Source organism: Podarcis gaigeae, assembly GCF_964106915.1.
Source record: "Podarcis gaigeae genome assembly, chromosome: 2".
Classification (NCBI taxonomy): Eukaryota; Metazoa; Chordata; class Lepidosauria; order Squamata; family Lacertidae; genus Podarcis; species Podarcis gaigeae.
Genome location: NC_139679.1, coordinates 78,922,324 through 78,936,898, shown reverse-complemented (window position 1 = coordinate 78,936,898; position 14,575 = coordinate 78,922,324). Strand labels below are relative to the sequence as shown.

General features: G+C 41.3%; 1 protein-coding gene and 1 long non-coding RNA gene across 5 annotated transcripts in view; one reads left to right on the top strand and one right to left on the bottom strand.

The window, feature by feature from the left end:
* The window catches only part of TAMM41 (TAM41 mitochondrial translocator assembly and maintenance homolog), a 138,350-nt gene that overhangs the window by 91,479 nt on the left and 32,296 nt on the right, over window positions 1-14,575 (top strand). The gene's annotated exons all lie outside the window — the stretch shown is intronic.
* Window positions 1-14,575, bottom strand: part of LOC310838928 — a 106,433-nt gene that overhangs the window by 88,514 nt on the left and 3,344 nt on the right. The window lies entirely within an intron of this gene.

Sequence of the window (14,575 nt, the reverse complement as noted above, 5' to 3'; positions counted from 1 at the left end):
GGTCGGCCCTTGGACTTCTGTTGGAACTTCCTGCGCTCCCGCTTTGTCTGGTGCACGTCACCGCCTTCACTGGAGGATGCCTCATCACTGCTGGCCTCTTCATGATGCACTGGAACTGGCTCCCTAGCAAGACGCGGGCTGCTGGACTTGCGGATCTCCTGGGCGGAGCTTTCAGCAGCTTCTGAGGCCACAGCCTCCTCAATGGCTTTCTGCAGCGTGAGGTCTGGCTTGGCGAGGAGACGCCGTTGCAGATGGATGTCCCGGACCCCGCAGACGATTCGATCCATCAGGGCATCGTCTAAGTCTCGGAACTCACAGTGCATTGCAGCCTGTCGCAGGGTGGTGGTGTAGTTGTTGATTGACTCCCCCTCTGCCTGGTTCCGGTGGTAGAACGCATGGCGGGCAGCAATCTTGGACGGCTTTGGTGCGTAGTGGTTGCAGAGCTTCTCTTGGATCGTGTCCCATGGTGTTGCCTGGACTGCTTCAGGCACAACCAATGCTCGGGCCGTCTCAAACACCTCAGGCCCACAGAGGCTGAGAAATAGGCCCCGCTTACGATCCTTTGATACTGCTGTCAGCTTGTTGGCTTGGAGGTAGCAGTCGAACCGAGCGAGGTAGGAGTCCCATGATTCAGAGGCTGGCGCAAATGGCGGTAGAGGCACAAGTGAAGCCATGATTCCGATGCCGGCGTGAAGGGCGATGGATGGAACACAGTGCTCTAGCCAGAACAGTCAGCTCTGAATTGGTTCTGTCCAGTGATTTCGCTCAGTGATTTCGCTCTGTGATTCAGCTCAGTTCAGAGGCTGGCCGCATCTGGCTGTGCTCTGATGTCCATCGATCCCACCTTCGTCGCCAGTGTTAAGTTGTGGGTTGACATAGCCGACGACACAGCGATTTCTCCAAATAGCTCTTTATTTCGTAAGCTGGAATAGAACTGACTGCAAACAGCTCAGCCGGCCTGCTTTTATAGGCAGCCGGCTGTCAACATTGTAGCAACAACAGCCCAGAGTTCCCGCCTAAAATAACTGACGTGGACCTGAGTGAAAACTATCTACAGACCTGAGTGAAAACTATATACAGTATCCCCCTGCTGGCCCAGGGTGAAACTTCACTACATAACAACCACCACCACCCAAACCTGTTATTGTAATTAGAGAGCACATATTAAAAGCCAATATAAGGTCTAGTGCTGTTCACCATGATTTCCTTCTCCCATAAAAGCTTAATTGGCATCATTTGGGAGCAAGACAAAAGTCTCTACTGTGTGTTTTCATAATGTACCTATTTATTTGTCCTCTTTGTAATAGCTGACAGCTTTTTTTCTTTTTTAGTATTCTCAAATTAAATGTTCAAATCTTATTAATTTAGACTGTTGCAGGGGGGAAGTTAATTAGGAGTGAACAAATCAAAGTGAAGCTTTTTTATCTCTCAACAAAGCAGGGACATAATACAGCAAGCATTTAGACTGTAAAATTTAAGAGACTAAGGCAGTGACACAGGCAGCAGAAGCCAGCATTGCTGAAGGAACACACTCTAATTTTTTGGCCCCACCACTGTCTCTGCTCAAACAGGTTTTGTGGGTTTTTAAAGCATGATGAAATCCTAAGAACTCTGATCAGAGGAATGATGGTGGGATAAATCAATGAATATATGCACCATGAACAACAATGGCTTGTCACATCGCTTTCAGTTGTAAACAGAGCTATAACCTGCCTTACAAACATCTGATCTAAGTAAATCACGTTTTATTTTTACAATACCATTTATTGCTAGGCCTCACTGCCTTCAGACAGAGAGGAAAGCATGGCTTTTAAACTAGTCACTGACATTATATAACGATCGTAATGGTAGAAATAAACCTATGTTTGTTTATTTACAGGAATGTCCCATTTGAATCAATGGGAGTTACGTTTGAGTAAACATGAATAACATTGTGCTATGAATTTGTAAAACCCAGGTTATGCCAGAGAAAGAATAATGGTTGCATGACCTGCTTGTCAGAAGTAGTTAATGCAAAATAAACATGGGTCTTGGATATGTATTCCTATCCAAGCTTTCAACTGTATGTGCAATGTCAAGGGCAAAAAACACAGGACTTGGCAGCTGTTTAAAAGAAACACTGCCTAGCATTGGTTAAGCTTGCCTAGGCCATGGGCAGTGTCAAAGATGACTGGAAGGGAGTCTATGTAAGGTGGAACGAGCTAATTCAATTGGTCTGAATCCTTTTCCTACTTGTTCTATGGCGAGTGACATATTCATTCTATAAAATAGTGAAAAAGAAACTGAAGACCTTTTGTATTTCATTCTAATGTGACATCTTAATGCAACTGAGAACAGATGCTTCTGAAAAGGAACCGAATGTGCACAGTGTAGCCCAGGCTTCTTCACACTGTTCTGCCAAAGTGCTGCAACAGTGACTTGGAGAAACTTCCTCCAGGGAAATTAAGGAATAGATTGTTCTCATCCTCAATCACTTGTTCTACTGAGATTCCAGAGGTGCAGTAGAACAGAAATAGGGAGGAGTGTAGATCTGGGAGCAGAAGTGGTGAAGCCATCTGCCACTGATAGAGCAACTAACTGATGGACTTTCCTTCCTCTGGAAAGTGAATGAGGTGATAATGGTGCTTTTAATTTTTGCTATTTGTTGTGAAATATTGGCATCTTTGTACACTAAGGGCAGATTTACACCATGCATTTAAAGCACATGGCTTTCCCCAAAGTATCATGGGAAGGTTACACAAATAGATTGTTAAAATCAGCTATATACTCTCTAAGCAGCCAAAATTATAACAGGAAGAGCTTTGGTCTCAAAGGATGGTGGTACCTAGTAGCTGGACTGGGTTGTAGGGGAATTTGGCTTGAGTGGAGGTTTATTTGGCCTGAAGTATAAGCCTCTTAGAAAACAAGACCTTAGAAACTGCTATCAAGCATGTCTAAAATCTTAATATGAATATCAGTATTCCCATCTTAATGTATAAAATATTCCTTTAATAAACAACCTTAGTTCATAGTTCATTATGCTTGCTGTCAGTGCCCATCTAGTGCCCAACTATCATACCAAGCTACTAGGAAGTTTCTAGAACATTGTCAGGAAATGGGCGGCTGCAGGAAAAGGGTCACATGATGAAACTCTTGAGTTACTCTGGCTGGGAATTCTACGTATAGAAATTAATGAAGTTCAAAGATCTAAACTCATGTTTATAAGAACTGGGGCTGAGAAACCATTTCCCTATACCACCTTAGTCTATGATTATATTTTCTTATTGAATATTCAAGGCAGGGGTGAAACTAGGCTTTATTTCACCCAGGTCAAAGACCCAGTTTGGCACACATCCCATGCACTTTTGCGTTTGTGTGTGTGTGCACGTCTGTGTGTGTGTGTGCGCGCACACACACACACACGCTGGGAGCCTCAATGGCGCCCCTCTGGAGGCTTCACCTGGGGCAAAAAAAAAAAACCTGGCTAATCCCCCCCCCCCCCATAGCAATGGACAAGGGGAACACCAACAGTCCAATCATTACTAGCAGATGGAAGACCTGGGGGAGAACTTTCAAAAAGCACACCAACTTTTTCTAAATGTTTGTTGAGAAAACTCATAAACAGTGATTGAACTCATTATTTCTGAAGCAAGCTAAGGAGAATTCATTGGTCGCTGATATAATCCCACTCTGGCTGAGATCTAGTAATCTAGAGTTCACAAGTGGCCTATTACTCCTAACTAGCACAAACTTGAGATAATTTGTTTTTCACACTAATTGTGGTAATGAATTGACAGTAAAACCATTTATAGCCCCTGGCAAAAGCCATAAGCCAGTCACCGCGGTGCTAGTTTATTTTATTTTCCTTTCTGTCACAAAGCATAAAATAAGTTTTGCCAGGAAATATAAGATCTTGGATACCCATAAGAACAACAAAAAGGGGTGGGGGTGGGGGAACCAGCCGCATGACCTCAGCTCCATCTAATGGAATTTTATTGTGAGGCTTGTTAAACTTTTCCAAGCAGAAATACTGACAAAACAAAAGCTTCTACAGCCACCTACACAAATCTCTTTGCTTTGGAAAAAGAACACTTCTTCAGTCATCTTTGCTCAAGAAAAAAAGAAAAAGAAATTATTCTTACAAGTTCTCAAGCCAAACATCCCCCACCACACTGTTTTCTACGTGACTGGGAGTTCCATGCTGAAACAAATGGATCTGTTGCCATCCCTGTTTAGTTTTGCTCTCAGACTCAGAACTAGAATTGACAACAAGTTTGATCAATGTATCAAGATTCACGGTTCATCAAAGCACTCTTATTGTGGATGGAAGTAGTTTTATATTTGCTGGTGAGAGTCTGCTCTGGTATAAAACTGGACCCCTCTCAGGTGAGAGTAGTATTATTAGACAGTCTAGTGCAGGGGTGAGCAAACTTTTTCAGCAGGGGGCCGGCCCACTGTCCCTCAGACCATGTGGGGGACCAGACTATATTTTTTTGGGGGGGGATGAATGAATTCCTATGCCCCACAAATAACCCAGAGATGCATTTTAAATAAAAGCACACATTCTACTCATGTAAAAACACGCTGATTCCTGGACCGTCTGCGGGCCAGATTTAGAAGGCAATTGGGCCGGATCAGGCCCCCAGGCCTTAGTTTGCCTACCCATGGTCTAGTGGGTGTGAGGCATGAGCCCAATAGTGCTTCAGAGACTGGGATAGTATTGTATACATGTAGGTACTCACTGAACCTATTTCTGAGTTAATGTTGGTAGGACTGCACTGGAAATTATTTAGCCATTTGGGAATGTGAGATTATATAATCATATTTGTACTCCAGTGTCATGTTTACTGGATTTATCTTCCTCATTCTTTACAAGATGATGGAAACTATTTTGCCCTGTAACCTGAGCTGCATTTGGAATTAACTGAGTTTTAAATCATGGGCAAAGCAAATAAGATAATGAAAATAAGAGTGAAAAAGATAAGCAGAATGAGGAGTCAGTCTTGCTGAAGCCACAGGTACTGTAATTGCTCACACAAATCTCTCATTGACATAGCCTCTCCAACTTCCAGTGAGTTCATAAATTGTTTATAATTGTAGCAAGGTCAGAAGAACCTCTCTTACCAGTGACTTGACTCTACAGATGTCTGGTAATGGAGTCCCTGTATTAATGGATGTTTCGCTGAAATGATGGACAAAATGTCTTGAAGGGTTAGAACTCCTATGCTTATTTTTCAAATACACAACTGGGAAAGAACTCCAAACTTAATCTCAGGAAAGTGAGATGATGCACTGTTAACACTGCTGAGTATTATCAGCCCAAATAAGTAAGCCAGCTAAATCAGAGCTCTTGGATTTGAGGCAGTGAGCTGTCCCATGTGCTCCTGTACCTGCATGTTTCAGGTATTTTTCTGTGGAATTCTAGCCCTGCTGCCTCTTCCTTTTCAATTTAAGCATAATTATTGTTGCTGAAATACATGAGTTAGGATCATGAACTGGCGGTAGACAATAATATTGTTAACATCGCGGCAGGTAGTCCTCAAGCTGATGGTCTTGTGACGTTACATTACTGCTTTTGTGCTGCAAATCAGACTTAACTTTCCAGTGGGTTTATTGCTATTCTAAATATTGGAACAAAGGGTTGTATCCAACAAAGTCATCCCATTAGCACAAAGACTTCTACTTGCCCTGTGCATCCCCCTCCCTCCCCCCAATGTGCTCTGGAGGGTTGAAGAATGCCCAGAACAAATTGTGGGAGAGGAGCACATGGAGAAAGGAGCGCAAAAGCAGAAGTCTCATTGCACAGGTAGAAGTCATTGCACGAACAGAATGACTTCACTGGATACAGCCCTAGTAGTCTAAGATGTCATCCCGCCCCTACAAAAATTGCTTTCCAATCTTCGTATTTATTTTCCTTGTCCTAGATCCAAAGCACTGTGTGTCCATGTGCCCAAGAGTGGTATGAAATTAAAGCAGCACGACAGATCTCTTTTGAAACTGAGGGAGTTTCGTAACAAGTTTTGTAATATAGCATGGGGGTCTGTTATTCAAAGACCAAGATAGAATTAACTGAGCATTCTCTGGTCACTGGCAGGACACTGCCTAACGCCATTCTTTAGATCTTACTCCTTTAAATAGTCTAAATTTTCTGTAAAATTGTCATTCATTTTCTATAAATCAATTAGCCCTAAATTACTGAACAATTTGTAACCCAATTCTAAACTATGTGAAGCTCAGAATATGATCCAAGCGGTAACAGGAAGAATCTAAGTTTTCCATAAAATAGGGGTCTAATTGAAGGAGATTCAGCTTTAATTCCTCCTTTGGTTCCTAAGATGCAGCCAATTAACCCAGTGAATGGTAAACAAATCAAAGTTTAAAATGAGTTTAGAGGCTGTTTTACATATAAAGAGCCGCAGGGGAGTGTTTCAAACTGGCTAGAAAATTATGCTTCTAATCCAAATAATCAATATTGCAAATAAAATAATGCCTGTTAAAAACAACTTCAGTTCAAGATCACTGCAGCACCAGATGGCACTACCAGATCACTACATGTTCATTTGGGAGGCAATCATAGTTAACGGGAAAAACAAAATAAAGCACAAATAAAGCTTTTGTGGCCATAGAGATCAGAAGCAAATGGCATGATGGGGGAGGTGCTTACTTGGTTGAATTGTAGAGTTGGAAGGGACCACAAGAGCCATCTTGACAAATCCCCTGCAATGCAAGAATCTTCTGCCCAACATGGGGCTCAAACCCATGACCCTGAGATTAAGAGTTGCTGCTGCTTACTGGCAAGGAGTGGGGGAGGCAATAGGGAGGTTGGTGTGATGAAAATGGACTGGCAAAGCTAATCTGGAGCCCCTCTCAGTTTCTTTCCTGGGAAGCAGCAGTGACTCATCTTTCAGAAGGCCAGGGGAGTGCCATCAAGCTGTCCACTTCTGGTAACATTTTCATATCTCATTGTGTTAGGAGGGTTGTGTGCCCACATTTATTCTAAGGCAGTGATTCCCAAATGCCTCCTCTCTCCCCCTCCCCCCGCTACCGCCCAGAAATTGCCAAGGGCCTTGGTGAATCACTCCATCATTTTTCTGCCTGCTGGAGAAATTGTATTGTGCTGTGCTAGATACTCTGTGATTTATAAATATTGTTATTATTCCTGCTTTTGTTTCTTACATATTGTATTCTATTGCATTACAAATGGTATTCCGTAGAAATTCAAATATATTGAATATATAGCAGTAACAAGCAAGAATGGGAAGCCTGAAGTCCATGTGTCCTAATAATTGACCACCAACAAGCTGTTCCTTCAGAAGTCTGACAATTCCATTTTCTTATTGTCCTGACCTAGGTTCACCGTGCAGTATCAAATCAAGAAGAAGGCTTGCCATAAAAATGCAAAATGAGCTCATTAGCTGATTTTCAGCTGCAGTTTTTCACCCTTAACTAGATGCTAGAAAGACAGTTATCCATTACAGTCCTGAAAGATGCTCAAGTTGGCTGATACATTTATCATGCACTTCAATACTGAAGCTTCCTAGCATTAAAGACTATTAGGGTCTTGATTGGATGGTTACATAATAAGGCTCTCAAAAGCAAAATAACAACCTATATGATATACTTCTGAAATCATTAGGTTTGTATCTTCTTTTTAAAGAGAGATTTACTAAATGCTGTGTTAAAAGAACAAATATGCTGCCAACCAGAATAGACCTACCACAGTGATGAGTGGCAGGCCTGTGCAATTACGCAAATTGCCTACAATACTCAGAGCTTTAGGCCAATGTAATTATCATCTTTCCTAAAAAAACAAAACAAAATTCCCATCAAGACTTAAATACATTTTTGTCTTGCCACTCTATATGTGTCTTCTCAAATGTAAATCACATAGCATTTGGTGGCATTACTCCCAAGAAACTTGGTACAGAATTGCAGCCTGTGAGCCACATAAATATTGAAAGCATGCAATTGCAGAAACTACAACTGACTTCCAGCATCCTAAATCCATGAGGTCAAAGGATGACATCTCCATATGCTTGAGATCTCTTGATCACATGGGTGCATCCTTGAACTGTAGTTTACCCTTCATGGAGTTACAATTCCAGTAAAATTTCAGATAAGGATCTTTAACAGGAAACCAGAAGGCTGGGTAGAAAAGGCTGTGGGCAGCTTTAAAAATAAGAATAGTGAGCTTGTGCTGGACATCAATGAGATGGTGAGCCAGTTTTGGGAACCGAATTATGAAGCAGGTTAATAATTTTCATAGTGGAATTTTGGATAAAGGTGAGTAGGCTGAGCAAAGCAAGCCTACTGAGTAGGCTGAGCAAAGCAAGGTCAGAGAGGATAACATTATAGAGGTTATGGAGGGGAAAAGGCAGAGCATGAACTAGAATTTTAGGGATGGGACAGAAGTGAATGGGCAGGATTTTACCATTTTGTGCAGAGAGAATCAATTTGAAGCAGGCGTAGATAAGCTGCTTAACAAAGAATAGGGAGCTTTTCATGGAGAACAATAATAACAAAAAATATAAGCACTGGAGAGAGAGAGAGACAAAGGGAAATTAATCTGTGAAGAAGCAGTGGGAGTAAGAAGTTAAGGGACGATAAAGGCTATAGTGGCAGCACAATGCTTAATTTACAACAAGAAAACCAAAAAAACTGAGAAAACGTCCTGAAATAAGGTTTCCAGAGCATGGTGCCATATTTTATCGTGGAAAGGTTTTGTCTGGTTTTCTGGGCTGTATGTTGGGCACATGAGTTGCAATATTGTATATAATTATGGTAACTTTCAATTGTCTAATAATATATAACAAATTTCCTCCTAGTCACAATTCTTAAAAAGTGACCAAGAGACAGCCATTTTTTGCACACCTTGAAGTAAGGATTGTATGTTCATTTAAAAAAACATTACTATCAGTAGAGAGTGAGGTAACTGGAATTGTTAACTATCAGCTATGTGGTCTGTCAGATAGTATCAGTTAGAAATGCAAAAGTAGAAGTTAGAAATGCAAAAGGATCAAACTTTGTGTCCAGTCTTCATCACAGATGATACCAAAGGCAGCAAGTATAGGGAGAGGAATGAGCTGACGTAGGTGAGTCATAGAGATAAATAGGTCACAGACCGTAATCATATCAATCTCATGAGTTATGTGGTATCAGAATAATTTTTACTTACAAATTTTTAATGGTTCTTCTTTAAACATTTTTTTTTCTGGAACCATGACATTATAAAAAATGTAATCAATCTGCAACTACCTTGCAAGAGAAATCGAGGAAGCAGATGCATTACTGCTGTAGCCAAGCTATAAATTGGGTTGTTATGCCCCATGACTTTCTGTAGTTTGCTTAAGTACATTGGTCTGAAGTGCAGAATTGCAAAATATTCCACAAATGTATTTTTCCTTTCCCCCTCACTTTGCAATGATGGACTTTATATTGTGCTCCTCCTTCTGTGTTACTTTCTGGTTTAGCTATGCACAACAGTGATTTGGAAATTTGGAGCACCAGGCTCTTAAATAAGTTATGTATTATGTTTGCTCCTGATTTGATAAATGATTTAAAGCAGCAACAACAACTTGGAGTGCATTTCTCAGATTAGTATAGCGTTAGTAACACAATGAGTTTCCGACAGCTCTGCTTCATTAAAATGAGATACAAAAAGTGAAGCATGTACTTATAGTCAAAGTTTCAATGGATTAATAGCTCAACAAGTTTTGTGAGACAAAACAAAATCTTCTATTGGAGAGACAGTTTGATAAGGGTTAGAAGAAAAAATAATTAGGAGCAATGTCTCCTAGGCTTCTTTTCATTAAAATGTTAGACATGTACTCTTTGTCATGTTCCAGATTTACAAAGCATGGTTATTTTCAGGGTCTGTGCACACATACTCCAGACCTCCCCCTTTGCCTAAAGCAGAAACAAAACAATGTAGAACTTGAAAATTCATTTTCTTTTACTTTCCAACAGATACATTGATTCAGTAAAGGGTATATAGTAATTAACCCTAGCTTTTGTTTTGTAGGATCATGAAAGAAATAACATCCAAATCTAATAACATCCAAAGATTGACAAACCTTGTTGGATAGTGGATTTTCAATATTAGTCTGAGCATTAAAAGAAACTGCAAAACTAAAGTGATAGGATTGTGTAATAATAATAATTATTATTACAGTGGAACCTCAGGTTAAGTACTTAATTCGTTCCAGAGGTCCGTTCTTAACCTGAAACTGTTCTTAACCTGAAGCACCACTTTAGCTAATGGGGCCTCCTGCTGCTGCTGCGCCGCCGGAGCCCGATTTCTGTTCTCAACCTGAAGCAAAGTTCTTAACCTGAAGCACTATTTCTGGGTTAGCAGAGTGTGTAACCTGAAGTGTATGTAACCCAAGGTACCACTGTATTTATACCCCACCCATCCATCTGGTTAGGTTTCCCCAGCCACATCGATGGCCTTACCATTAGGCAGAGTGAGGTAACTGTCTCAGGTGGCAAATGTTGGAGGACGGGGCAGTCACGGTAGCCCCCTGGTTGTTTGCCAATACTGAAATAAGATATAATTTGTCACTCTAGGTATGTGGAAAGGGTGTGTGTGTGGCATACCGCTCTTCACCCCAAGGAACAAACTATCTTGGTCCAGCTGTGAGTGTAAAAAGCTTTTAAATGTATGGTAAACCAGTGGTTTTGCACAAAAAGCTATCCAGAAATGTCTACGAGTACATCCATGAATCAAGGCAAGACAGCTGGGAGACGGCATCAAGGTCGTAGATTTGCTACTGGCTATTGTGTTGTTGTTTAGGCCAAAGCAAATGGCAGCCTGAGGACATTTAATAGGAATTATGCAGAGTAGTGAGCCAATCAAGAAAAAAGAGCTCACTGTAAATATGTCATCCGAATAAGACATCTGCCACTGGGTTGTGGCAGGGAAATGTGCCCTTATTTCCTGCTCTCTCCGTGACTAGGAGAGCGAGTGATAATTTCTGATCTTATTCTTTCCAAGGTTCACACTAAAATATTTCAGTCACAGTAGATCTTTATAACCCAAAGAATTCATAAATGAAGCAGCCATCATCTAAAATGAACACCCAGTTTAAATTATAGCCCTTCTGATGTTTCTACACACCAGAACACATGCTTTATTTTGACAGGGTTCAGATTTCCTGAAGGATTTTGTGTTTGGCTAACTGAATTCCACTACTAACTGTAAATCATAGTATACAGTCCTAGGAACAGTGTTTTCATAGGTGACAAGGTGAAGGGACATTCGCTCTCCCCACTCATTGAGCAGCCTCTATGAAGTCTGAGAGCAAGGCATAATAGATCTACTGAGGTGGTCATACCTTTGCTATGGTCATTTGGAGGAGCATCAAAATGTGCTCAACCATTCCAAGTGCAAGGGTAATTCTTCCCAGACCAAGCAACAGTACCGCTCCATTTGCTCAGCACACATTAATTCTCAGACTCCTGCTTTAATAAAAGTAGTAAGGCTTCGGGCAATGCTTCACTAAGAAATAAAAGCAGTTGCCAAATGCAGGTAAAGAACAGTCTTTTTGCAGATGTGTTTCAGATTTAAAGGCTAATTAAATGGAATCTCCAGGTTAGCAGAATCAACTATATTGCAAATAAGGAATCACCTTACTGGCTGCAAAGGCACCTGAAGGTCATACATTCTAAACAGCTTTCCTGTTCCAGCATACACCATATGTCACATTCTTAAAACAGTTTCTTGCTGTGCAAGCCAAAGCCCAGTCTACTCAGAAGTAAACCACATTGGATTAATGGTGCTTCCTCTTAGGTAAAGGCCTACTGAACTAGCCAATTTATATATTTATTTTTTTAAAATATGGCTCTTTAGGACAAGGACCATTTCTAATTACATCAATAGCCTATAATGTAAATCACTCAATGAATTTCTACTGAAGAATATAGAAATCAATATAGGAATGTTTAGATATTATACAAGTGGTGACCATTTTGCACACATTCAATTGACGTGAGTCCAACGTGTTGGTCATTTTGGACCTGGAAGAGGGCAGAACGGGGACAGGACAGGACAAGTAGGGGCAGGTTGTAAATAAATATTACCAGTGGCCAGCTTCCATATTGAAAACAGTTTAAAGCTTAAAATTACAAAAATAAATAAATGGTGGGTCCTAAAAATACACATATCAGCTCGCTTAAAGCTGTATAATGAAAGTACCAGACCCATGCCTGTGGGGACTTCCACAACTTGGGGGAGGCCACAAATAGCCTCTTCTGGGCTGCTACCCTCAGCTTCTGAGGGCAAGAAGAGGGCATCCTCTGCAGATATTAGCACCCAAAAGGGTCTGTAGGGAAGCAGACACTCTTTCGGGTATTTGGGCTTTGAATCATTTAGGGCTTTAAACACTAATATGATCACCTTGAATGGGCCTGGAAACGAACTGGCAAAACAGGGGTTATACGTGCTCTGAAATGAACCCCATCCAGCAATTCTGTCTGCTGCATTTTGGAGCAATTGAAGCTGAAGCATTTGCTGATGATCATGCTCCTCTGAAAGGTCTTCTCTTCGTTAGTAAGTTCCACTCCTGGGCTCACTTACTCTTATTTTTCGCTCTATAACACGCACCTGACCATAACACGCACGTAGTTTTTAGAATGCCTAACCCGTAGGCATTCCCTCCACAACACGCACAGACATTTCCCCTTACGTTCTAGGAGGAAAAAAGTCAGTGTTATGGTGCAAAAAATACGGTACTTGGGAGGAAGCTCCATTAAAATCACGCTGACCTACATTTTATCCTCTTCTCATTAAATCCGTAACCCGCCTGTAACCAGTCCAGCAGGTCCTAGGCCTAAAAGGTACATGCAAGCAGGTGGTGCCATCTGGCCTCGTTTATTTACTTCTAAGCAGATGTGTAAAAGTTTGTGCTGTTAGATGCTTTTTGTACAACTCTCTCTCTCAGTTTCTCACAGCCCCCTGGAGGGCAGGAGGAATTTGGGCAAGATAATTGCTTCCTCCCCCAGCTTTTCCCACCACAGCAATTTCTTGAGAAAGCATTAGCATGAACACTACAAAATGAAAAGTGCTTTCTTCCACTGTGCTGGAGCTTTAAATGCAAGTAGATCATGCATTGGGGTGCTGGAAGTAGAACAAGACTAGGAATGGGGGTTTTCTTTGGTGGAGAAGGATTGTGAGCCCAAATGTGTCTTTTGTAACAGAGCCTCTCCTATGAATGGCCTTACTATGCCATTAAAATATGGGGAGGGAGAAGGAGAAGCTGTTCATAGTCAAACTGCTACTGAAACCTATGTGTTGAGGGAAGCAGGAGACGGAAAAGAAAGGAAATATCACTTGTACAGTGGTGAGAGGAAAGCATATACAGTAAGCCCTCAAGTTATGTAGGGGTAATATTTCAGGGTTCATGCCTAAAGCCAAAATCGCATATAGTCAGAACCCATTGGGTGCAGTGGTGGGTAGGATTACCAAAGTCTTTTTTGCCTGGTTGCCTGCTCATTTTCTGCCCCCTTTATATATTTATGTATATACTTTTGCCAAGCGCTCAAAGCTGAATGAGCACGAGTCAATTGTGTGTAAGTTGCAGGCTAGCTGTACTCTGAGAAATTATTTTATTACTCAGCTGTTCTTCTAGTGCCGTAGATTTACTGACTGACCTGGCCTGGCCATGTATTTCTAGCCTCAGTATTCATTAGCTGTAAAGTGGGACTAATGTACTATAAATGGTGTATATACAATACAGTGCATATATGTTACCATGACAACAAAAACTAGCAACACCAATCCAGCACAAAAAGGGTGTTTTCAATGGAATCACAAATAACCTTAAAAGCAACAGCAGGGTTTTGAAAAATTTATGATAGTTTTGAGAAAAGAGGACATCAAGTGGTAGTTGTTTGTAATTGCAGCTGGATGCATATAGGAGACAGTATTTATTATTGGAATAGTTCCCTACCTCTGTGGATTTAGCCCAAGGATAAAACTCTGTTATTACACACACACACACACACACACACACACACACACACACACACCATTTTTGTTCTCTATGCTAAGGAGTGGGAAATGGGTATTATATCAGGAAAGTATTCTTGCCAGTTTTGAGATTCACATTTAGTCACATACCTATTGAGGTAGAAGTGTAAGAGATTAATATAAAACTGGTCATAATACTTGAATCTTGATTCACACAAGCCTGCATTCTATATGCTGTTCATCTAAATAATGTCCATGATGCATTTTCAACTTCAGCATTTACAGCATTCACCTTCACCATTTACACATACAAGTGCTGCTGCTTATCTTTATGGCCCCACACAGCTTGGGATCCAGGAACTAACGAAACCTATGGTCTCCAGAGTGATACCTGTGGGGGCAATGACACTCTTGAGAATTTCCTCTTATGCCCACAAAGTCTCTAGCCCCGCTGTTGCATCCTGTGTTATGTTTTGCCTAATTCACTTAGCTTCAGATTTCCAAGTAGAACCTGGGTGCTGCCCATGGGCATAGCCAAGGGGGGGGGCAGCTGCCACCCCCCCATCAAGTAAAAGAACAGATACTTAACTGACCAATCACATTGGTTCTGCTCCCTCTAACGAAAGTCCT